Source organism: Anastrepha ludens, chromosome 4 (genome assembly GCF_028408465.1).
Source record: "Anastrepha ludens isolate Willacy chromosome 4, idAnaLude1.1, whole genome shotgun sequence".
Lineage (NCBI taxonomy): Eukaryota > Metazoa > Arthropoda > Insecta > Diptera > Tephritidae > Anastrepha > Anastrepha ludens.
The window spans coordinates 20,772,294-20,799,661 of record NC_071500.1 but is presented as its reverse complement, the minus strand read 5'-3'; the positions used below and the strand labels follow the sequence as shown (position 1 = coordinate 20,799,661).

Genomic DNA, 27,368 nt, shown 5'->3' with positions numbered 1-27,368 from the left:
TAAACTAAAAAGAAAATTATTGCCAACTTCAACAGGAACAAAATTCAGTAAACATTATGATCCGTCGAAGGAAGAACTAACTAAAAAGTTGTTTGGTAAGTTAAATTGACTTTTTGTGATATTTTTAAATCTTTTTTTGATTTTTATATTTTGTTATTTAACTTTTTTTATTTTTATTTTTCAGAGAAAATACTGGATGATTTCGTATCGGAGAAGATCGACGACATTTTTCTAAAGGAAGATGTATATTCTTGGGATAATAATGTTGCTTTTCTGAAAGCTAAAAGAAGAATATGTCATTTGAGAGTTGTGAAGGAAAATTCTGAAAGGGCTAAAGGGAAATTAATGTAAGATTTTAACTGACTTATCACGGCCGAAGAAAAACAAAAACAGTTTTTGCTGCGCTGTGTCCAGAAACATAGAAAATTGTATCCGGACTGTAAAAAAAACTACTCTAAAAAGAAGTTACCCTGATTAATTGTTATTACTTTATGTTTTTAATTAAATATTAATGTTCATCTCATTTAATTTTTACTTTTATTCACTTAATTTATTGCAGTTATAGTTATTTTATAGCAGACCGAAATATCAGGACAAAAAAAAAAAATGTACTTTTGAAGCTCGGCCGGGGCTGGTTGCAATTATGCTAGAAAAGTGAAATTCTTTATTATAGCATTAGTAAAATTTTTTTTTGGCATATAAGGCACACCCTAATACTTATATACAGTCAGTGGCCAAAGTTTAAATACGGGTTTAAAGTTTATTAATTGAAAGGTAAATATTTCACTATTTAAATGTGCAGATTCACCTCATTTTATTAATGATCAAAAACAAGTAAAAATATATTTATTAAAAAACAAAAAGGGAAAGCGCGGGACACAAATTTAAACACAATTTTAGTAGTTCACAGCCATGAAGTTTCGCCAGCAACATTGATTGCCAAATGATAAGAAACGTCAAATTTAAGAGCAGCGCCCCAGACGCAATTGACAAGTTTTCGTAATAAAAGAGTTTTTAAACAAATTAAGACACATATACCAGTACTTGGTTACAAAAAAATATAAGGAAGATTTACTTACAGTCTTTGCGAAAACGTTTAGCTTAAAAGTGCCATACCTTCTGAGTATTCGAACTCAGGCACTTTACCCGCAAACGAACTGTCAGTTTTAAATGACAACTGCATTTTTAATGGGTGTGAAAAAATGTTGCTGGCATCATGTGCCACGGCGTGAATTGAGTACTACTTTGCCGTCATATACTACATACGAAATTTCATGCATATTTCACGGCCATGTAGTTTATATGGATTTTGACAGCCATTTCATGTGAAACGCGAAGTTAGTCTATGTTTTACCAGCAAACATTATCTGTACTAAGTGGAAAGTTACAGGCAATCGTGGCTACGCTCTTATATGACGTACAGTTCGCCTGCTGTTGCGAATATTGTTTTTTTTTTTTTGTTTTCAATCAGATTGGAATATAGTAGGCATAGAATAGCATATTTTTCCTTAGTTGGATATACTTTTATTATATATATTTATTGTTTTATTATATATTTTTATTTTTTATTATTATTATTATTTATTATTTTCTTTTTTTAATTTTTTAAAATCAAATAAAACAATTTTTTATTATATGTTTTTATATTTTTTATATTAATATTGTTTTTTTTTTTTTAGTTTTATAAAATTAAATCACACAATTTTTTTTTTTTTTTAATATTTTAAAATCAAATCACAAAATTTGTTATTATATTTTTTATTTTCACAATTAATATTTTTTTTTAATTTTGTATAACCAAATAACATAATTTTGTATTATATTTTTTAGTTTCTTTTTATTATTATTATTGTTATTTTATTTTTTAAAATCAAATAACAAACATTCTTATTATTAAGTTTTATTATGTATTTTCATTTTTTATTATTATTGTTGTAATTTTTTTTTGTAATTTATAAAATCAAATAACATAGTTTATTATTATTTTTTATTTTATTTTTTTCTTTTATATTTAAAAAAAATTGTTTTTATTATTATTGTTATTTTTTTTGTATTTTTATTTTTTAATAATATTGTTGTTATTTTTTTTAACTTTTAAAATCAAATAACATTGTTTTTTATTATTCTTTATTACTTTTTATTATATTTTTTAATTTACTTTTATAAATTAAATTTTTCTATTATATTAAAAAAAATGTATTATTATTGTTATTTCTTTTTTAATTTTATAAACCTAAATCTCATAATTTTATTATTATTTTTATGATATACTTTTATTTTTTATTATCACTATTATCATTTGTTCTATTTTTTAAATCAAATATTTTTTAAAATCAAATAACATTGTTTTTTATTATTATTATTATTATTAAATTATTATATTAAAAAAAAATTATTATTATTATTCTTATTTTTTTTTTATTTTATAAACCTAAATCTCATAACTTTATTATTATTTTTATTGCATACTTTTATTTTTTATTATCACTATTATCATTTGTTCTATTTTTTTAAATCAAATATTTTTTCAAATCAAATAACATTGTTTTTTATTATTCTTTATTATTAATCTTTATTACTATTACTATTATTATTATATTTTGTATGATCTGCTAGCGAGAGAGCGAAAAGAACTATGGAACTTTAAAAAGAGCGAGACAAACGCCATAGGAGACCACACACGCGCCCGCACCAAAACGAGCGCAAAGCAGCAAATTAGAGCACATACACTGCAAATATGGCAAGAGCGATGGGAGTCAGAGAAGAAAGGCCGATGGACGAAGACTCTTATACCAAATCTAGACAAATGGTATAACAGACAGTTCGGCGAGGTAAACTATTATACTACACAGATGCTATCTGGGCATGGATACTTTTACAAATACCTTAACAAAATAGGCAAGTCAGAAACCACTAAATGTATCTACGTAGATGCACTTATTGACGACGCAGATCACACTTTCTTCAAATGTGAGAGATGGAAACTAGATCGCAAAGCTGTCGAAGGCAGACTAGACCCCTTAAGAGCTGACAACATCACTGATAAAATGATAGAAAGCGCAGAAAATTGGCAAATTATTCGCACGTATATAGAGCGAGTCCTACGTGCCAAAAAACTTGACATGGACAGAGACGTTAATATACCTGACTAGAAGATAAGCCGACAACATGAAGCCCCGCAGATAGAGACCCAAGAAGACGAGCCTATAGCATGAATGCTGGCTACAAATATGGTGGACCCAGACGTGGGTGAATAGAATTGGCCCTTTTCATGGACACCGTTCTGGGCCCTCCCGAAGTAATGCACAAAGCAGTTCCCAGGAGAGGAGGAGGGACTGTTTTATTGGCCACACCACACGACGCAGTAGACGACGGTCGCTGTAAGTTCGAAGGCATTTTGAACCCTACCTCACCCACCAAAACCAAAAAAAAAATTATATTTTGTATTATATTTTATAAACCTAAATCTCATAACTTTATTATTATTTTTATTATATACTTTTATTTTTTATTATCACTATTATCATTTGTTCTATTTTTTTGAATCAAATATTTTTTAAAATCAAATAACATAATTTTTTATAATTTCTTTTTTATTTTTTTTATTATTCTTATTGTTATTTTATTATAATTATTTTTTTAATCAATTCACAAACTTTTTATTATTATTTTTTATTATGTATTTTTATTTTTCATTATTATTGTTGTAATTTTTTTATCATTTTTAAAATCAAATAACAGTGTTTTATTATATGTTTTAATTTAATTTTTTTTTTCTTTTTTAAATCAAATTTTTTAATATTTTTTAAATTTAAAAATTTTTTTGTATTATTATTATTTTTTTATTATAGTTTTTATTTTTTTAATTATTCTTATTGTTATTTTTTTTCCATTTTATAGTATCGAATCACCAAACTTTCTATTACTATTTTTTATTATTATTATTGTTATAATATAATTTTTAAATTTCTTTAAATCAAATAACATAATTTTTTGCTATATTTTTTTATACTTTTTTAATTTAATTTTTTTTTAATCAAAAAACATCACTTTTTATTATTATTTTTTAGTTTTTATGATCATTACTGTTTTTTTTTCATTTTATAAAATTAAATCACAAAATTTTTTATAATTTTTTGTATTATGTATATTATTTTTATTTTTTATTATTGTTTTTTAATTTTTTTTTTTTTCAAATCAAATTACAAATTTTTTTAATATTTTTTTATTATATTTTTTTATTTCTTTTTTAATTTTTTTATTATTCTTGTTAGTGTTTTTTTAATTTCTTATTACTTTCATTTTTTTATGCCTTCGCCAAAGTAAAAAATTCGTATAAATTTGTCACGAAAAACTGTCATTGCTGCAATTCGTTCGGAATCAAGAATACCGACTGCCCAAATTACGAAATAGCGGAAGAGTTTCATAATCACGTCGGAATTGATAATAGCATTTTTTCGACATTGCCACGAATTAATAGCATTTCTGATTGTCGTTTGTTCTGTTACTAATGGAATATTTTTCACTTTAAATAAAAGATTATATATAATACCCAATTATTTATTATTTGTTATGTGAGAAGCCTCCTACTCCAACAAAATGGATGTATATTTTTCGAGTTAAGTTGTGGCAAAATAATGAATAGCTAAATTAGGTGGCTAATAGCGGGATCCCAATATTGTAATAACGAGATCCCGAAAATCTCGATGCCATAGAAAACGAGAATGGCATTCGTAGTGCATAGATAAATCTTTTTTATCGTACTTAAAATGAAATAAAACTGCATATTTACAATTTAGTAAAATATTTACTTTTCTTTAAACTCCAGCGTTTTTCAACCTGCAACTGACTGTGGATATATGTGCATAGGTATGTATATCGATCGTGTGCTGAAAGAACGTCATAACTCAAAAAATGAATAATGAACTAAAAACGGCTTCAAAGTTTCCAATTTATTTTGTCTCCCTAAGTAGAAGGGAAGATAGCTTTTTTGCTAATAAAATACTGTGAAAAGATATCGACATACGCTCTTTACACAGCACAACAGCTGTGGTAGTCTGATACTTATTTCTTCATACTTATACAATATATATCTAAAAATGTATTTCGAGATATGACTTTCTTCCAGCAAACCGAGCGGAGCGATAAGTACGTACGATGCATATCTCTTTTTTGTAACTAAGCAACAACTTAATCTTGCCTTTACGGCTTGTATTTTCTTTTTTGTTTGTGGATTTCGCCTAATGAATGTGTGTATGTATGTATGTATATGCCTACATGCATGCGCATTTATTTACTGAGCTCGTTGAAGGAGACATTTGTTGTCAAAATTTAAATTTATCATCTATTCAACTTTTTCCTTTATGGATGCCTCGATCTGTGGGTAGCGAAATAGAAAAACAATAAAATCATATTTCACTTCCACGGCGCTGCGACTTACAGATTTCACAGATTTTTCAAAATTATTTTAATAAGATGTAGCCATAATGACTTTTGTTTCAGTTTCACTGTTTGTGAAAAATTTTACATTTTAATACAACTGTTATTAATCCCAGTTTCTTGTTTCCGCCCAAAAAAAAAACCATAATCGGTTTGGGTGAATACGCATTAATTTTCAAAATAAGCTTAATTATTTTGTTTATTTTTTCACCTCATTCAAGGTTGCTGTGTTTTTTAAATTTTTTTCTTTGTTGAAGGAAAATTGAAAATTATATAGAGATTATTAGCTAGTTCTCTATGCACATACATAGGTGTGTATGTATGTAGCTGCTGTCTAATAGAATGCGCCATTAATAGGTATGGGGTGTAGGCTTTTAAATTACGGCTTAGGCGCCAGGTTAAGCAGCGCAGGTCTTACCTATTAAAACTTCGAAGCATCCACATTTGTACATATCTATGTATGCATGTATGTATGTATGTATGTATGCATGTAGATGTGTATGAATGCATGAACATGCGATTTGAAGCAAACAAAAAAGATCTACATTTGGTTTGCGGTTTCCATATAGGAATGTGACTGTGCTAACGTTACGCCTCAGATGTGGCGAATTATTTATAACCTAAGGGCTAACTTGGGGCAAAGGGGCAACGCCGTTGGGAGTAGATGATTATATGCATACATATAAATAAATATAATTTAGATACTTGTATGAATAGGAGGCTTTGAAGGTCAAATATTTGTATAAATTTACGAGCGAAACAATTCATAGAATATTCGTAGTGGATGAATGAAATTACAGCTACAGGTTCACAGATTCATTGGCCCTTTTTACGCAATTGGTTATGTAGGTATGCAGATATGTTTGTGTTAACCCTCAAGATGCTTCGTATGCCGCGCTATACAGAGTAACATTAAAATTAGAATAGTTTTGCCTGGTTTTCTAACAACGTCAGTCTTTCTGCAAATAAAGCCAATTTTTGGACAATTTTCTTTCCATTCCATTTAATGAGCATCTAATAAGTATTCATACAAACATACATACATGCATATGATGTTAAGTAAAAATGCTTAAGAAAAATAAGTTAGGCAGAGACCAAAAATCAGAGTTGAAGATATAACAGCTGTTCAGGTTCGTTAAGTCAACGGACTGGTTTAAGGCACAGTATAATTTGGTCAGACGCACAAATCTCTAGAACAACTAACCTAAGCGTATTCAGCGCATGTGTAAAATTCATCTTAATAAATGGCAGTGAAACGAGGCTAATGTCAAACTGCAAGTATTCCTCAAAAATGCCTAAAAATAATATGCGGAATATTCTGGTCAAACAAAATAAGAAATACAGAATTCTGGAACTTAACCAACGAGGAGCCGAAGAGAAGAAAATGGAGATGCATAGGCCGCATGTGAGAAATCCCACAGCATAACAAGAGTGCCGCTGAGAAGCAAAAGTCGCGGCCGCTCAAAAACACTTGGAGAAGATCAACACTCCGCGAACATACAGCAGATGGAAAAGCCTTGTAGAGGTGATATGCTTCGAAGAGGAGTGAAAAAAGGAAGAAGAAAAAAAAACTAAAATGTACTTGTAAAATTTTCATGAACCGAATATAAGCTTGAAATTCTGACAATACACACTGAATTAAGCTGGCAAAAACCAAGGTGGATTTGTGGTTTTTGTAAGTTTTGTTGTAAGTTTTTTTTAGATAGATTTTATAAGAGGTTTGCACTTCGACCTCATGTACTTTTGAGCCTCGTCAATAAGTTTAGCTCTCTAAAAACTTGTTTTTGCTGCTGTAGCTACTTTACTAGTCCCTGTTGCTGCTATAGCAGTTTTCTAAACAATGTCAGCGTGGTGTAGGTACCGGACGTCATCGTCTAACTCATCTAACGGTAGACCAGGAAAAGGTACTGCTTCGACAGGTTTGGGTCCAGAAGGAGAGGGATGTTTGGCGAATAGGTTTGGTAGGGCATGTGATTAGGTGGTTAGCAGGGTGCAGTGTGCCTTCACATGCTGGACATACTCGTATATCGGGTATGTTGGGGTCGATTCGATAAGCAGAAGTTTAACCTGCTATAAATAAATAAATAAAATAATATTCAGACCGATGAGCCAAAGTAACGAGGCTCTCTTCATCTGCAATCATCTGGTTGAACTCCGATAACGGCATACAGCGGACGGGAGTTTAGGAAGGTGCTAAGGATCTCCCGATGAAAGTCGTTTAATGTTTGTCTGTATTCCGTCCGGTCCAGTAATATTACAATAGTTGTGTTTTGTCTGTCGCAGCGGCAATAAATATGGCTTTTCGTCGATGTTATTTAAGGCTAAGCCAAAAAAATGTGTTACTTATATACGACGTACGATGAGATCAGCTCAGAGGTAGAGGGATGTTAGATGAGTTGAACTTGGAGGATATACTATTAGCTAAGGAAAGCTTCTTCCAGTCTCAATGCAAGCTCATACTGCGGGGGAGAGACGCAATCTGTTTATTGTATATTTTACGCACTTTTCTTTATTAGTCAGTCTCATTCTTCTATAGTCAGTTTAACACTCCATTCGATATTACCAAATGATATGTCTATGTCCGTTTTAGAGATGTTGGTTAGGATGATAGTCACAGTAGTCATTCGATTCATGAATGGCCGAATAAAATCTAACAACTCAGTGAAAATCACCAATCTATTTCAAAAAACCGTTTAATCTCGACAATAATACAGAGACTGTAAGAAAACTACAGATATTTTCAATCTTCAGATGTTTTGTTGCGCACATCCAAACGTTAGTATAAAGATTGATATGCTTGATTGACTGATTAAGGCGCTCACAAATGCTCAAAAGTTGTTCTACACTGTTAGAGGAGCCAAAAGTCTATCGCGAATCTGTGTCTGTCGTGGCCACGCTCGAACTCATGTGGATATCGGGACACCTAGCTATTCGGAGTAAAACGTTAATTGGCAAACGGATGAACTGTGGATAATCCAAATAAATTAGAGCCAGAGATAAAGTTTAATCGAGTAGGTTAAGTTTGATGAGCTACTCTTAAAGATTTACAAAAACTCATAGTAATACCCAGTCTGTTCCCGGTGGTCCACCTGAAATCTTAAGTGTGGAATATTCGCCCAATATATAATAAACTTCATTTCCTCATCTTTCTAGCTACATACATCAGAAATCGCTATAGAGTGCTTATAGGACCTATCATTGAGTGTCCCATTAGTGCTACCACATATGTTCGGGTTTAAGAGCGTTAGTGAGTTCTGCGATCTGTGTTCGTCCAATATTTGTCAAATTTAAAGGAAGCGGCCGCCGTAGCCGAATGGGTTGGTGCGTGACTACCATACGGAAGTGCGTAGGCTCGAATCTCCATGCATGGTACAGCAAAATGATAGAAACAGTTTTTTCTATTGTAATAGCCGTCGCCCCTCGGCAGGCAATGACAAATCTCCCAGTGTATTTCTGTCATGAAGAAGCTTCTCATAAAAAACCATTTGACGTTCGTAGTTGGATTAAAACTGTAAGTCCCTTCGTTTGTGGAACACCATCAAGACGCACACCCCAAATAGGAGGAGGAGCTCGGCCAAACATCTGACGGAAGTATATGCGCCAGTTATTTGTTTTTTTTTTTATTACTAAAGGAATTACACATCCTCAGATTAGGACAACTGCTAGTAGCAGTTTTTTAGCTTTTCACTCAATGAGCCAGAATCGAATATGCAGAGGGATGGGTAACGGACTTTGAAAGCAAACTGTGCGAGAACCACTGGTGAAATTCAAACCCCCAGAAGACATCTGAAACCTTCTTAAAAAATTCGGATAGAACGAAATTATTTTCCTAACTGATAAGACTGATTAGGAAGCATATTCCCTGGGAACAGCATTGTCATTACAGCCATCAGACAACGTAACCGGAAACACCCGGATTTTCCCGTATAGGTATGGGGAATGTTTATGATGATGCAACAACAAAAACAACAATAATAACCGTTTGAGTGTTTTGTGTCTTCTCTGTAGGATGATGGCGAAACAAATTACAGGGTTTGATTGAAAAGTAATGAGCCTTATTTTTTTAAGCAGTTTTATTAAACTTTTTGGCTTATACAACTAATATTCTTCAAAATAGGACCCTTAAGCGTCAAATACACCGCTGGTAGCGGTCCTTCCACTGCAGGAAACATTTTTTAAACTCATCCGCCGGAATCGCGTTCAATTCGGCTGTCAAAGTTTTTTGGATCGCCTCGATGGAGTCGAAACGCCTCCCCTTCAGCTTTCTTTTCAGGCGCGGGAACAAGAAGAATTCCGGAGGGGACAGGTCTGGGCTGTAGGGAGGGTGGGGAAACACCGGAACCCCCATCTTGGCCAATGCAGAGGTGCAGAGGAAAGCGGTCTTCGACGTCGTCCCGGTCTTCCTTGAACGACTTGTGCCACCGTTTTACCTGAGCACTGGACAGAGATTTGGTCCAATGGTTTCGGTACTCGTTTTGTTTAGCTTTACGCAAAATTTGTTCGAGTAACGTTGCTCCAACGATCGCTGCATTTTCGCCACTGCAAAATCCTAACACACTTTTAAAACAGCTTTCACGCGCGGAGCGATGTTGACTGCACCGCTGTTGCCAGCGAACTGGGACCGGTTTCTAGTGGAAGGGGAAGGCCCAACGATCATTTGAGCGCTTGGCAGACGCTCCGCGCAGGAAGGCTCATTAGTTTGCAATCAAACCCTGTACTTTTCCTGGCGTTCAGAAGGTAGTTAATTTTCTGAACAACGAAATTTCGCCAAGCTTTTATTATTAATTTATTTTTTTTTAAATGCTGGTTTTACTACAATAAAAACTACAATATATAACTCAACTTTTCCCACTTTGAGCAAAATTTAAAAAAAATTTACAAATTTTAAGTTCTTCATTTAGAATTTTTAGAAAAATTCTGGGTAGCCCATTCAATTTTACCGTTAACACATGGGCTGAAAATTTCCCGGCCTAACACATAGATGCCACTAGTTTTATTACATGCACCTCTCTTTCAGTTAATACTAACCTTAAAAGGACAGTTGTTAAAATTTCATGATGTTTTAATCATTAGTTTGTGAGTTGTTGTGCTGCGACGCTGGTTTTGTTATTTTCAAAAGTGTGAATCAAAAAGAATTTCCTGTGTTAATTTTATACCGACAATAAAACATCGAATTGCTCCCACTTGAACTTCGAATTGCCGTATTCGCCAGATTTGGCTCCCAGCGACTGTTGGACGGCTGTTCGCAGACCTAAAAAAATGCTCGCCGTTAAGAAATTTCGCTCTTTTTCGGGCAAAAGATAAATTATTCTACAAAAGTTGTATTGAGGAGGTTATCGCTGAAACTGAGGCCTATTTTCGGGTAAAAGATAAATTATTCCACAAAAGCTGTATTGAAATGTTGGAGCGGCGCTGACATGATTGCGTAGTTCTTGATGGAAATTACGTTGATGAACAAAGCTAATTGGGAACAAAAACAACGTGTTTTCTTTGTTAGTCCCGAGACTTTTCAGCCCATGTATTACATTCTGCAAGTTTAAAGTCATTCAAATTTCACGCTATTTTTTGCTACTTTCTTTGTATGTATTTTCTTCCCTCCAATGGATGCTCGTAGTTTGTTTTGTATGAAACGTACATTAACTATCCTTTCACAAATTTCGCAATTATATTAAACCGTTTGGAACGCTTGAAAAGGATATCCGTCCCTCCTCTTTCAGCTACCTCATTTCTTGAATACAATGGACAACTCTGACTGAGTGCTTGGGAACGTGTCTTTTTCCCAGTCAACTCAAATTCTATTCAAATTGTGTATATTTTTAATCCATTAAAAAGAATTCACAAAATACAATTCTGTTCAAATTTGCCGGAAATGTGCATAAATGTGAAAGTATAACTGCGGTCAAAATGGCATCTGTTTAATGTGTGTATGAAATAAAAATACATCTGTATGGGTGCACAGGAAAAATGGCAAAAACGAGCGGCCATTAATGTAAATACAAAATATGCGAATATAACGGGTGTTTCCATATGTTTTGTACTTCCGCCAAAGAGTGAATGAATCTTTATGAGAGGCTTTTTCATGGCAGAATTTCGTTCGAATTATTGGCTTTGCCTGCCGAGGGGTAAACACTTTATACCTGTGTTAATAATTCTGTCACCACAACCATTCGGCTACATCGAGGGCAACGAGATCAAAGCGAGCCCGTTTCACCACCAAAACACAACACTGTTTGATGTGGCTTGCAAGTCAGTGACTTCGGGCGTCCTTAACTACTTTTTCAAAACTAAGGATGTTAGCGATCTTTCGTTAATGGTAATCGGCACACGCAATTGTCTTATGAAAAGTTTTCTTCACAGATCCATTGCGATGTCCAGGAAAAATTTCCATAATCCTATCTTACATGTCCTTAAAAACTTAGACGACTCTAATGTGGTTCCTCAACGAGACTATGCTTACACCCTTCAGGCTCGCAAAAAAGTAGTTATCCAGAAATCTGGTATGTGACTACCATTCGGAAGTGCACGGGTTTAAAACCCCAGGCTCGCTACACCAAATGATATGAAAAGTTTTTTCAACAAGCGGTCGCCACTTGGCTTACAAAGGAAAACCTGCGAGAGTGTTTCTGCCATTTTTCATGGCATTTCTCCTCATAAAAAGGCATCTGCCGTTCTGAGGCGGCGTAAGGTCCCTCCATTTTGTGGAAATATATCAAAGCATGTTCCACGAATAGCAGAAGGAGCCATGCCAAACAACCCATGAAGGGTGTAAACGCCAATTACCATTATTTTATAGATGGCTGTAGTGAGCGATATCTCATAAAGTAATGGTAATGGTAATGGTTGTACGGGTTAGGGTAAAACCTTTATGCACTGCGACTGCTTGATCTATTGTGCGCCCCTAAGTGCTTAATTTTAATTATTTAGTATACCGAGGAATCGAACCAGCTCCTGAGGAGGGAGCAATTGTAGGTCTTCCTGCTCTAGTAGGTACGAGCAAAGGATTCTGTGTCTCTTGTGGCCGAATGCCTCACAGTTGGTGATTAAGTGTTCCATAGACTCCTCTTCATCACAGAAAACCTGCGTGATCTTCTACTAGACAACACTATTGTGTTGAAGTGCTTATTACAGGCAAAGTGATCTGTAAGTGATCCACAGAGTAATCTGAGGCCCTTTTTATCTAGGGTTAGAGCTTGTGCCGTTCCACTGTTCTCTGATTTTAGTTTGGATACATTTTTGGTTTCCTGTTTTATATTATTTTTGTTAAAGCCGAAAAATGGGGTTGGCCCAATAAACTGCCTTTCTACCCATTTTTTTGCATAAAAGTCTGCCTTTTCGTTTCCTTCGTGTCCCTCATGTTCTGGTACCCAAATCAGTGAGACCTGATTATGAATGGCCAGTTGGTTGAGTGCATTGTTACACTCTATTAGGACTTTTGACTTGAATTTGAAGCTATTCAAGGCCTTGAGAACCGATTGGCTGGCCGAAAGTGTTTCAAATTTTACTTTCTCGAACCCTCTTTTGGATATGATATCCACTGTTTCCATTATGGCGAAGAGCTCCGCATGGAAAATTGTGGTATCTGTACTTAGTGTTTGGGATTTGTGTTCTCTAGGCCCCACTATTCTTGCTCCTACTCCTTGGAGTGTTTTGGAACCATCTGTGTACCATTTTTGTGAGTCATCATTTATCCAAGTTGGGTTAGTGTTCCATTCTTCCCTAGACGGGAAGATAACCTTGTATCTCTTTACAAAATGAGTACGCGTTCCGTGTGGCCATTTGCCTGGCATACTGCATGTTGAACCCCGTTCAATTTATTGAGGTGTCCAGTAAGATCTCCTGGCTTAAGTTTTTCTTTCATATGAAAAGAAAGTGCTTGCTTAGTAGCTTCCTATTGTATTTCTAAATGTAGCGGTGGTAAATTTAAAAGCGCTTCCATGCCAGCAGGGAGGATAGTTCTCATGGTCCCTGTTATCCTTAGGCAAGCCAGCCTTTGTAGCTTACACAGTTTTGATATAGCAGTAGTTTGATTTGTTTTAACCAAAGCTCCATATAGTACAATAGGTCTTGCCATTTGGTTGTAGATCCAGAAAGTCATTTTAGGGTTCAGACCCCAGGATTTACTCAAGAGTTGTGGGTGGGTATATTTAGAACACTTTTCCTGGTAAATAGGATAATAGTGGTTTTGGAAGGGTTGATTGATAATCCCTCTTCTCTACACCACTCCCTGGTTATATTTAAGGCATCCTGCATTAAGTCCTATATGTTTCTTTTGTGGTTGCCTTTAATTATTACAGATTGTCATCTGCATACCCTATTGTTTTATATCCTTTATTTTTAAGGGTTTGTACCAAATCGTCAGCCAGGATAGACCAGAGCAATGGCGATAGTACCCCCCTTGTGGACATCATTCGCGGCGTAAAGTAACTACCGCACAGTTCAAAGTTTATGCTAGTTTTTAAGGTGACATTTCACACTAAAAAAACACCTTTGCTGTTATTTGCTTGTTTCATTAAGTTTTGAGTTACAGGGTGTTAACAATGGAAGTCATGGAAAGGGAAAATTCGGTACATTTACAGCCAAGTCGCTGAAATTGTTAATGGTGTTTATGGTATCGATATTGTAACAGATAATTACTTGCAATTTTGGCTTCTTCGCTTCCGTTCAGCCATTTTTGATGTTAAAGATGCACTTCTCATAGGCAGGCCGTCGAAAATGTCGATAAAATCACAGAAATAATCGAAGTTGACCTCCTCGTTAATAGTCCTAGCATTCCCCAAGAGCTAAACATCGATAATAAAGCAGTTTTAAGCCATTTGCGCAACAAATTTTCCCAAAAATAATGGGTTACTTATTCCCCAAACTAATAACTGCATATATATTGTATTTCTAAACAAAATCTTCTAAGCCGCTAAAGAAACACCTGTTATATAAAAGTAATGATGCAAAAATGCAGAAACGTTTTTGAAACTTACCAGACGTGCAAAGATAAACAAAAGTCGAGCAGCTAAACGCATACGCTGAGGCACCGTTGTTTTCCGTTTGGCAATTATTGCAAAAACAGCCGTTTCGAAACCACCACTTTTCGATACAGAATTTTTTTCTTGTTTTACCGGACGACAGAGAAATGGTCCTCTTGAACTTTCTGACTCTTCAAGCGCAGTCAACTAAATGCATATTTTTTACGCTCTTTAAATGGGGTGGTGGAATGTTAATAGACAGAAATGTTTGCCATATGTTGCCACAATTCGTAAACACTCGAAGCAGCCGGGTAGACCGCACACACAGATTTCGTTTATTTTTAATTTTTAAATTTTTTTCTGGAACTTTTTATTTTTTTTTTGTAAATATCAAAAAAATTAATTTTCCAACGTTAAAAATAGTTTGTAAGCAATGTGAAATTGTACAGCGAAAAATGCGAAACGGCATTCGCTTTTACCGGCCGTTGGTTGTTGCCTGAATTATAAATAAAAAGCGAGTACACAGCGGTTTGTTTATCCGCCTATGCGTGCATGTGTGCGCTTATAATACTTTTTGTGGCTTAATTTGTTTTTTAAAGTTAAATAGTTAATTTTTTTCTTTTTGTTGGGCCACTAATGCTTTGTTTAGGTTTTTTGATTCTTTCGATCTTTCTTTATTTGTTGTACTTTGTTAATTACTCATTCGCCCTGTTGGTCTTACCGCGTCGCAAAAAAATTAAGATTTTGAATTTCTTCGCATCGAAACTGAAATTTAATTGCTTTTTATTAACAAATATAAAAAACATTAACGCCAGATTTGCCGCGCTTGAGACAAATCAAAACAAACAAAAAAACAAAACTTATAGTAAAATCACAAAATTACTTTTTTTCTTCAAATTAGCTTGTCGTCGTCGCCGTCGCCATTAAAGCGCTTATAGATTTTTCAATACTTGTTTACTTATTTCTATTGCATAAAATTTATATTTCGCATCGAAAACATACTGTTCACGCAACCGAATCGAATCGCCGCGTCGTCGAACTGTTCCATTCCGCTTTTAAATGCGCACTGCTACAGTCCATGTGGCGTCTAAGTGCTCCAACTGTGGCTGAGCGGCTATGAGCGTTCGGCGTTGACGCGCACACCTGCTCTCCTCGCTCTCCATTTGCTTTCATTTCGCCAGCACTGTGTGCCAATCGTTTCGTGAGATGCGATTGCTTGAGGATCATCGCTCTGAGAAGAGAGCTACTCGCTGAGAGCCGAAAGCATTGCAATAACTTGGAGCACACATGCATTCTGCCCGCTCTTTTGTAAAGTATTTTTCACCTACCTTTTATTTTTGTTATGCTTTTTAGCCAACTTTGCTTTGAACGCATTTCGTTGTAGACTTTTTGCTTTGGCACTGCATGCCAGCAACGCTTTGTCAGTAGAGCATTTTTGGACGTAGAATTGGAGTAAAAACTTTATTTGGCAGTAATTAGAGTTACCATTTAAAAAATGTCTGGCTTTTTTTTTGGCGCACAGCTCACAAAATATTTGTAGTGCAATGCTAAAATATCAAAGAACATCGCTAATTGTGTGTTTGAGGGGATTCATTCGTTCTCCTATCGGAGAAATGTTCTGCATCTAAGGCTATTAAGGGGGCGGCAGCTCATTCAGAAAACATTTTCTCCGGAAAGCTAAGAGTATTTATTATCTTAAAATAAATTACATATTAATATTCATGCTTTTAGCACAAATAACTTTTTTATTTTTTCACATATTTATTTTTCTCTTTTTGTAGGTTATAATTGAATTGTTGGAAATTTATTATGGAACCCTACAGTACAACATAACGCGTTAAAATTATCGAGTTTTTCTATTCTTACACAATTAGCCACAATTAGTCGGATGAAGCGCATTTGCATTTAAATGGTTATGTCAACAAACAAAACTGTAGATTGTGGGGCTCTGAAAAGCCAAGGGCAACACACCAACATCAGTTGCACCCATCTAAATGTACTGTTTGGTGCGGTGTTATGGTCACTAGAGTTATCGGTCCATATTTCTTCGAAAATGAGGATGAAACGCCGGAATCGACTTCAAGAGCTTCTTACAGAACATTGATTGAAAACTTTTTACGGCAAATGGCGGAGCAGTATCCGAATTTGTGGTTTCAACAAGATGGAGCAACTGCGCATAGTGCTAGGCAAACTATGGACCTGTTGCGTGAAATTTTTGGCGAAAGTCTGATTTCCAAAAATTCAGATTTCCCTTGGCCACCTCGTTCGCCAGATTTGACTGCGCCCGTCTTCTTTTTATGGGGATATTTAAAAGCCAAAGTGTATCTTAGTAAACTAGAGACTGTTAGACAGCTGAAGCAAAATATTCGAGATGAAATTCTGGAAGGCTCACCAGAAACATTATGTGGTGTAATGTAAAACGCGTTAAAAAGAGCCAATCTTTGCATCGAAAAAAAGGGTGGACATTTGTCTGATGTAATATTTCATACATAATTTCCATAAAATATAATATATTCAATGTATAAAAACAATTAACAAAAAAAAAAAGATTATTGCAAAAGTTATTTGTGTTTAACATTAGTAGGTCTTATTTGGCCCACCCTGTAGAACTAAAGAAATAAATTTTAAATTTTCTGAATGTTACATTTCTATAGACCTTGCTTTTTTTCGTTTTTAACAATTCAAAAATGTATCTTAAATAACCGACAATGAAGTTTCGTTTCAACTGCGTAACGGTGCTGATCAAACATTGAATTAACGTCCAGACACAACCAAGCGCCCTGAAGATAACTTACAATTGCGGTTGAAATATCGACAGATAAATAAATGCATTAATACTTTGTTTTATTTTTTGTTAATCCGGCCTTGAGTCCACATAATAAAAATACGTATGTATTATTTTCAAAAAATAAAAACATCCAGAAATCAAAAAAATTAAAATTTATTAAAAATTTTTGCAAGCTAAAATTCCTAAAAGAATATGAAAAAAATATTGGGTGTTTCTTTAAGGGCTTGAGAACTTAAAATGATAATACAATACCGAAATATTGTTGGAATGATTTTTTTTATTATAATCTGGTAGATAATTTCATGGCATTAAGTTGCACGAGCTAAAGGGTCCATTTCATTAGTTAATAAATCGTTTGTTAGGCGCTCTGTATGGCACGTTGCGCCGTCTGTTTTGAATCAAATGTCGTCTATGTTTAGCTGATTAATCTTTGGACACAAAAAATCAGTCAGCATGGCTCGATAGCACCCGCTATTTACCGTAACCGACCGCAGCTTCTTCCTCATTGCCAAAGAAGCTGCCCAAGCTGTATGAACTTCGTGAGCAAACTTTTATTTTATTTTATTTAATTTTTTTTTAAGTAAATTTTTACAATTTGGAAGCACTGTTCTGGCATTAAACGAAATCGTTGCTGACCTACCAAACCTGTGGTGAACACAGTTTGCCATTTCAACTTTCAAATCATGATTATGAATATGGATAAAAAAGCTTAAAAAGTTCCACAAAAAATTAAACTTTTTTCGTTTTTTGGTGTAGTGCATTTTGTTAAAATGCCGCGCTTTAATTGTAATAAATATTATTTTTCATTTTTTAATACTTTTTTCCGTTAATACTCCTATCAATGCATAATTCACGCTTTATCTGACGGTTTGTAGAATTAACTAATTACACGTGACTTTAAAAATTCACAAAAATTTTACAAATTACATTTCTCCAAAAATCTCATTATTTATAAGGCGTTTTCAAAGTAATTCATTTTTTAAGAATTTCTAGTCCATTAATTTTTTGTCTTTATTTACTCTTCGCTATCGTTTGATTCCTGCACTTCAACCGCAGATCGAGAAACTGATTTGCGACTAGAGCACAAGATTTAGCTCATAATTGAAAACAACTTTTTTGGAATTTTTTGATTAAAAGCACAGCCAAAAATTCTTCGCTAAAAAGATTGATTTGAAACATGAAATAAAAAAATATGTACAGTGATGTGCGCGGAAATAAAATCACTTACAAGTTATTATTGCTTTAAATTTTATATTTTTATACAGCATTAGCTGCTGCCGGCGGATTCGCTTGCGTATCAAATTTATTTATTTAAGAATTTAATATAAAATGTATGTATTTTACACTTATAAAATACTTAACATTTTTAAATTTTTGAAAGAAAACAGCAAACAGAAACAGAAACTTTGTTTTTAGATGACATTTTTTTTATTTTAATGCACACATTTTGAGACGCAAATATAATACTTTTTGAATTACAAAATATGTGGCAACGCCGTTCTTACTAACAATGCTCCCAATTGTAATTAGCGCAGTACTCACATTCCAAATATTTAATTTATCTGTACTATTATTTATGCTTTGCGCCTGAAGAGTGAGGTGGCAACACCATATATAATTTATTTGAATTAAAGATTTATTTTGAACACATCTTGATACTCACATCCCAAGCTCTAATTATATTTTGGTTACTAATTAGCAATTTGTCTATGAAATTAGGTGGCAACGCCATTTGAAAATATTATTGGGCAAGAGCTACTTTTCTTTTGCGATGATATATGTATATTATGCATAATTTTTTTTTGGCAATTAATATATGTATATTTTTAATAAACAGCTTAATACGCTACAAAATAGGTGGCAACACCAATTAAAAATAAAATTTGAGATTTACTATGTATTTTGCATATATGTTTTTTGCAATTAATATATATTTTTTAATAAATATTGTAGCTTAATACCCTATAAAATAGGTGGCAACACCAATTAAAAATAAAATTAAAGCTCTTTTAAAGACGTTTAATTTGATACATACATCTTAATATTCAACTAAAATGCGTGATAAATTATTATTTTTGCAATAAAATTCAGCTGGCAACGCCAGCAAGAATTTGGTTTTTGGAATTTCTTAAAAATATGGGCTTGAATGCCCATACCGTAATAGTTATATCCATTTTTTATATTTTTTTTAACAAACAGGTGGCAACACACAAACCATCTTTGAACCATCGGCTTTCCAACGGTTCGATAAATTTTTAAATCGCGGTGGTAGTTTTTGGGTGATGCTCTTCCGAAGAAATTTTCTACGTTTGCATATATACATAGATATACCATATGTACATATGTAATGATTAATCTATTCAAAGAATTTTTAGTGATTTATATTACACAATTTTTTAAATTATTTTATTTCTACATTCATAAATACATATACAAGAGTTTATTTCAATAAAGAAACAAGAACAGTTATGTGTGTGTTACATTAAACAAATTGCGCTGTCACCGTTAGTTTTATTCAATATATAGTGGAGTAACTGTTAGTTTGCATGCGTTTTAGCACTCAGTCCGGGGATTGCTGTTAGCATGCCGGGTGTGGATACTCGCTTGTGCACTCTTTTCAAGTGCCACCCCACTTTCACTTCGCCTCATAAGTTTTCTTTGCAATTTCAGTCTGACAACAGAGGATTATTTGCATTTTTGGTCGCTTATTAAATCCTGTCAATGCTACGACTAGTAACATGTCGGTAAATTTCGATTCTTTCTGTGGTTTTATCGACATTATCTTTAACATCAAAAATGCCCGAACAGAATGGTCGAAATCAAAATTGCATTCAATTATAATTTGTGTCAGAAAAAAGGAACCGCGATTATTCATTAAGTATGAAAGACATATATTTAAATTTTTTTTTACATGAAATTATGTACAAGGCTACGAGTCGCAATTACTCAACAAGCCGTGTAGTCTTCATCGTTGTCGAGCATAGCCAGGCATCTTCTCGGCACGCTTTGAACCAACTTCTCTGCGAAGCTCACGAAAAGAGGACCACAATTTGCGAACTTGACGCAGGAGTTGCTTTAAATTACGTTTTCATAATTCCTTACACATTTTCAACGGGGTTAGCGTCTGGGTTTTTCTGAGAGCAGTGGTTTTGATGATGTGGGTCGGTAGGATATGTTCGCCTTCTTCAGTCGTCGTTTGATGGTGTTGATACTCACATCTATTCCCATTTTAGCAAGAACTGATCGTGCTTGGCGTAGTCACAAAGAAGGCCTCCGGCTAAAAATTTGCACGATCACTTTATCCTGCTTTTTTGATGTCACTCACTTCAAGTCGCGCTCGAAAAAGTCATCAACATTTTTGTACACCTTATACCGCTGATTCCCCATCACAACAATTGATTTTTTAATTACTTTTGCAGCCGCGGAGTAAGATAATTTCGGCCCATTCGCGTACACCCTTTTTGGGTGTTTGGCCGAGCTCCTCATGCTACCTGGGGTGTGCATCTTAATGTTGTTCCACAAACGAAGGAACCTACAGTTTTAAGCCGACTCCGAACGGCAGATATTTTTATGAGGAGCTTTTTTATGGCAGCGGCCCATTCGAATGCGTGCATAAAAATACCGCCTCAAATCGCTTCGCGTACTTCTCACTCATTTTTGTTCAGTTGCGTTTACGGGAAAGTTTCGAGTGACTCTAACCTGAGTTAGCACTGGCGTCGTAGCCCTTGAGTGGGACTATTACGCAGCAAAAAGCAGAGCGAAATATATCTTAAAGTTACAAGAAAAAAACAGTTCTTTTCTTCTGACACAGAATGTAGTTGTGACAGTACCAACACTATAAACATCATTCACAATTTGGGTCTGGATGCATTTTCGCCTTTATCGAAAACTAGCCATCTACCGAGAAAATAATGGATTTCTTTTTCCTCAACATAGTATTTTACAAATTTGTACTCCTTTGTTTTTGCATACTTTTTTTTTAAATAGAACAAAAATATTTTGAATGATGCAAATCTTTACTTTGACCCTTACGCGCCGCATTGCTTGTCTGTTTGTATACTGCTGTTGTTTAGCTCACAAGTGTCACATTGATTGACGTACTACACATTTGCAAAATTGAAATACTTTCGGCAGGTGATTAATTTAGCGCCAACTTGTGCATGCATACTGGACATGCTTGCACTTACATATATTTAGGCTAAAGGCCATTTCTTTGCAGAAATATTCATATGGCATATGCAGCTTAGTTATTGCAGTTTCTTATTAGAATTAAACACAATGGAAGTTATATTGAACTGAAATAAAACACCAAAGAGTTTTAGGCTCTATTTTAATGCACATCACTGTGAAGAATATAAAAAGACGCCAAATCCATCGATTGATTGAAAATATAGCTTAATCACTGGTTACCGCCTCCGTCGCTGTATTGTAGGAAAAAATATATGCGGGGTTGGCTTGGAAACATACAAAAATATAAATAAACAATTTACAAAAAAAAATCTAAATACAAATATTCTGAACGTTGTAGGTGTCGGAAGTCTGCTAGCAGTAATCTTGCAATTATTTTTCACAGGCAAATAATCATTAATAACAAAAAAACTGAATACTAACCAAATTTGACCAATAAAAAATGCTGGAATAATTATTAAAAAAAATTGTGATTTATTGAAAATTTATATTTTACACAAATCTGAAATCAAAAGTAAGAGGGAGGCGTGACTTTGAAGCGTGTTGTCGTTGTTTTCTTTTTATTGGCTTTTATCGCCAATCGCCACAGGTCGTCTACCTAAATTTAGCCAATTGACTTTGAACTTGAAATATGGAGTTCATTCACATCGCTATTGTTCGCCAAAAAGATAGTAGCATTTACCATACATACGTACGAATATAGTATGTATGTATGTGACATTCAAACATCTGTACCAACCTACGTGCATGTGTAGATTCATTTAAAATATGTGCAGCTTCGAACAACAAAGGAGAACAGCAATTAAAAACTAAAGCGCAGAAGGGAGTGGTAAGAGAGGATTGGTAAAAATCAATTGAATTGTTATAGATTTGTCAAAAATTAAGTGGCAAAGGCCACATTAACGAGCAAAAAGGGTTGCTGAGACAGTCTTGTTTGCATATAAAAATAACAACAGATCTAAAAATAGCCTAACGAAATCCATGAAAAAATATAGTAACATAAATTGCGTGTATTAACGCCTTCACAATAAATTTATTTATAAGTTTCAACTAAATCTTGCTTTGTAATCTATAAGTTTTTCAATAAATCAATTAATCAAAAAGAAGTTAGACTTTGAAGTTAGAAAAAATTGTGTTGAACGCAGAGCCATGGGAATGGATCGAAGCGCCATTTATAGCCAGCGAATTATGCGTTCTCGCCTATTCATACACTTAGCAGTGGCGCCAAATACAGCAAAAAATATGATAGTTACTCCAGTGTGCAGATTTAAGGGGTTATATACAATTAGAGTTTTCAAAAAATCGATTTTTTTTTAATTTTATTTTCCTAATGTACATATATTTATGAATACACACAGAAAATTTAATATCGTTCCGGTGAATATTTTCGAAGTTACGCGCAAATTTGAAAACGCGTTTCAGAGTAAGAGAGGCAGCGCGTTTTTCTCAAAATGGTGTTTTTAAAGTCAGTAACCAACATTACTCGAAAACGGCTAAACCAGTTAGTCTCAGATTTTAACACGAGCTTCTTAAATATATATTTTTTAGTAATTAGTCGAAGACTTTTTCTCACTGGTAAATATTTTTGACGTGATAACGTCTTATAATTCGATTTAACAGGCTGTACGCACGAAAAAATGTGTCGTTACCTTGCTCATTTGTCGTTACCTTGCTCATTTATCGTTACCTTGCTCGTTGTCGTTACCTTGCTCATTTGTCGTTACCTTGCTTATTGCCGTTACCTTGAATGAACTCCAAGCGAAAGCGCGGAACGAACGACAAAGCAAACAATGCAAACGAAAGGCAACGTTCGACATCTTGCTCTCTCCTACTTAAGTGAGCGTATATATGTATGTATATGCGCACATGTACATATATAAATTCACGTATTTGTATTTGCATATGCCTTCTTATTGATTATTATTAATTTGATTTACTTGAAGAATTTAAAATAAAACCAAGTTTGTTAATAATACCTGTTGTTTTAATGTTATTATTATTAATTTTTTTATTATATATGAAGGAAAAAATGTATGGTAATATTTACCATATACCTTATAAGATATGTTGTATACTAATATATGTATATAAACATGCATATACGTATACAATTTCGCGCAATTTTCAAAAAGAACAAATCTATATGTAAAGATGCATACAAGTCATATGGACATATCAAATATACGAATCTATTCCGTACGCAAGCAAATGTAAGCTAATGTGCTTGAACTGCAAGCGAGAGCGCGGAACGAACGGCAAAGAGCACAATCGGTCCCCGCGTTCGGCAACGTTCGACATCTGGCTCTGACCTACTTGAGTGAGCATATATATGTATGTATATGCGCATTTGTATATAAATTCACATACTTGTATTTGCATATGCCTTCTTCCTGTGTGCATGGTAATGAACCAATTCTCTGTTGAGAATAAACGGTGATAGGAAAAATAGGAAATGAAAGGGGGTGTTTCGAGTGTAATGTGTCTTGAGAAAGTCAAATCGATGATGATGCCTCTTAGTGTTGTTGACTTATTAACGTCTGATGCACAATCGAAATTGAACATATCTTTCATGAATTTGATAAATGTTTCGTCATTTTTCACGTTTGTGTAAATGTAACTTGACCTATTCCATTGCAATTCAATTAACCTCCTCCTCTATATCCATACAAAATATCTATCAAACAAATAAAATTAAAATTTTGTTGTGAAAATTGCAACCATTCCATCAGTATTTTCTTATGACGTTGTCACGTTGAACTATCGTCAGTAAACCGACTTTACAGACAACCTCTTTTTTTTCTAAAAAATGTAAGTCCGAGTTTTTGGTCAAAAATCGTTCTTTTTTTTTTGAGAAACCGCCATTTTGTGAAAATACTTTATTTTGCTTTTTTCTTCGATTAATTACTAGACTTAACATAACTTTAACGAACCAAATAGGGTTTTTTTAGTTTCAGAGGGTCCAGTTCAGAGATATACAAAACGTCTTTCTTGTGAGGAAATCAGCTGTAGCTCCTTTCAAAATAAATATTTTTTCTAATACTGAGTATTAAAATGCAGTTAAAAGATAACCTAATATGCGCAAAATTTTTAGATCCATAAACTTAAAATTTTTCTGAGAAAAAATTCTGGAAAATTCGCTTTTTTCAACCTTCTAACTGTATATAACCACTTAAACTAGCGAATTTACGCTATTATTGCTAATGCGCACTTAAGTTAAAGAAAATTCAAATTTTACGTATAAAGATGTTTTTACATTTTTTAAGTAGTAAGAATACATTTTATAAAGGCCAATAAATTGAAATTTACTTCAATCAAATTGAGGTTTCACTAAATGTTTAGGGCACATAAGACCATGAGGGCGAGGTGAGAACCTCTTATAGAATCTAGAAACGTTTAGCGATGGTGCAATTTTTTTCACTATCACAAAAAGGTTTATTAGCTACAAACAGCAATCATAAGTTCGATTGTCTCTGTTGTTCTCAAATACCTTCCACATTTATCCACCGGGATTTGTTTCATCACATAGGTTTTATGTAATGTTTGGTAGTATCCTGAATAGCTAAATAGGAAGGGAGGTAGGTAGAAGTGGCATTCGATCTTTAAACCAACTCACTTAGACCATTACCGATCCATTGTGATACCACAATAACAGTTTACCAGCTAGTCCTCGTTAAACTATTTGGAATTAAGCGGAAGCCCATTAATCAGGCTGACACTTACATCCCTAAGGTCATCAGTATCATTCAATAACGATGAGTCAAAGTATCTAAACCTAGTGGCATGCCACGCAGGACAGTGATAAGGAAGATGTCTGACAGACTCTTTCTCCTCCTCATTCTGGCAGCTTCTGCAGTAGTCGAAATGAGGTACTTTGAAGCTTTGCGCATGTCGACCTAGGAAACCGTTGCCTATGATCAAAGACCGATTAAATAGCACCTTTGAGCATCTGGTGACCCATTTCAGTCAAATTCTTTTTGTACCGTTACATATCAGACTATCAACCTATTTCTTATTAGCTGAAGAGGTGGCAGTTTGTAAGTTGAGAGGGGTATACCTACAATCTCCATAGCAAGAGAGAGTCGAGTGGTAGTGAGCTCTCCCGCTAATTTGGCTGTCTTACATAGCTAACATAGCTCCCAGTGTTGCTGGTTTCAAGTCTATATAATGTTTATATAATCCATGATGGAAAGAATAATGAGATGGCGACTATCCTGGTACCGTTACTTTGCGCTCAGCGAATTTGACAATGAGTTAGGGCGTTTTAGCACCAGTATGGCCAGATTACCATCTTCGTAACTTGGGTTAGGATTTTCTTGTTTGTTATTTAGTCTCGGAGTCTTAGTTCTTTCTTCATGACATTTTTCTAGTCTGTTCTAATTCAAAGCAATGTTTATAATTTTGTAAAAAAATACATATTTTTAAATTAGTTCAATAATTCACTCAGTTTTATTTAACTTTGCTTTTTTTAAATATCTGGTCGTATTGCCCCCGATTGCGGTTGTTGTTGGTGTTCTTCTGCTTCCAGCAGTCAAATCTCTCTCTCGCTACTGTAGTGTTGCCTAGCTTTGGATATAAAAACGCACTAAAATGCCTATTTAAAGAAAATAAAACACCAAATTTTTATTGAATTACTTAAAGAATTTTGTATGCGTGACAAATTGTCTTTAAAATATGCGTTTTTTTTTTAATAAATGTGTCATAGTTATGTCCAATTTAATTTATGAGTTTTTTGTTAAGAGAACGACTTTTTTGCTATGTTTGAGTTTATGTAACAAGATAAGGTACTATTTTTGTAAAAATGCCGTTATAGTTTCTTCAGTATTTTCTGGTATTTTGTTGCTTATTTTAACTAAGAATACACCTTTTGATGCTCTATGTCCCATTAAGAATTGAGGACCGGAAGAAACGATTACACCTCTATGGTTTCAATTCGCATTCAGTAAATTCAAACGCTTTTTAAAATGTGTAAAAAGGTGTTCAATGCTAAGAAGAGTTTAGAGAGGGACATTTAATATTCTTGCTAAGGTTATGCAAAATAAGGAGCAAAAAATGAAATTTACACTTTCAAAAGAATCAACAAATTTTCATTAACACTAAAATCTTCTCAGAGTGACCTTTTTTAACATTCTTTTGTTTAATAATAAAGTTTTTTTTAACTTATAGTTTCGGTAGCTTTAAATTAAAAATAAGAAAAAAATACCAACTTAAAAATTTTCGCATTTTGATATATAAAAAGCATTAAATTTATTATTAGCAAATGGTTGGCAACACTGCACAACTTAGCAAAAGTGACGTCACGCCCTCTCTGATGGGCGCGAACTTGTTTCTATCACTCTTGTATATGATCAGTATTTTGTTGCGTTTCAAGCTCAATCGCTGTGATTGTGAACTACGATAATATAGAAAAAAAAAATTTAGTATTGTTTTCGGACCTTTAAACTAAAAAAAAAGTCAAAAAATGGTTTTTTATCTTTGAACGTACGCCATTTTGTGAAACTTCATTTCTTTTTAAAGATCGTAGTTCACACGATAACTGCTTCATACTGAGTAAAAACCTTTTTGTCATATTGATTTCAGACACCTGTGAGTCTCGGAATACGCGTCGCCAGCGACTTAACCTTTTTTTGTACCCCCATTTTTGGAAGGCTAACAACTTTTTGAACGAACGCCGTATGGCCAAACAATTTTTTTTATTTTTCAACAATAAAAAAAAAAAAAATACTGAAAATAAAATTTTTTTTTTTTCGTTTCCATTTTACACGCTTTTTAAGAAGCACCCAAAAAACACCATTTCAAATGAGGCGAGGGCCTTAAGGCATCATTATACTAGATAGCTCTACTATTGTCTCTGCGGTTATAAATTTCCAGCGAATCGATAGGAGCAAATTCTCTTTTTCTGATGAAAATATACGAACTTTAGTTCAAATTAAAAAATGTTTAATCTTAACACAATTTTGTTGTATGTATGCTTTTGATTGTGTTATTAATTATAGTAC

General features: G+C 33.9%; 1 protein-coding gene across 1 annotated transcript in view; it reads right to left on the bottom strand.

Moving 5' to 3' along the window:
* Positions 1–15,448, bottom strand: part of LOC128861251 (myb-like protein A) — an 85,510-nt gene extending 70,062 nt beyond the window's left edge. The window contains exon 1 of the mRNA XM_054099235.1: positions 14,412–15,448. The gene's annotated coding sequence lies outside the window, so the exon portion shown is untranslated. The remainder of the gene's footprint in view (positions 1–14,411) is intronic.
* Positions 15,449–27,368: the final 11,920 nt, after the last annotated feature.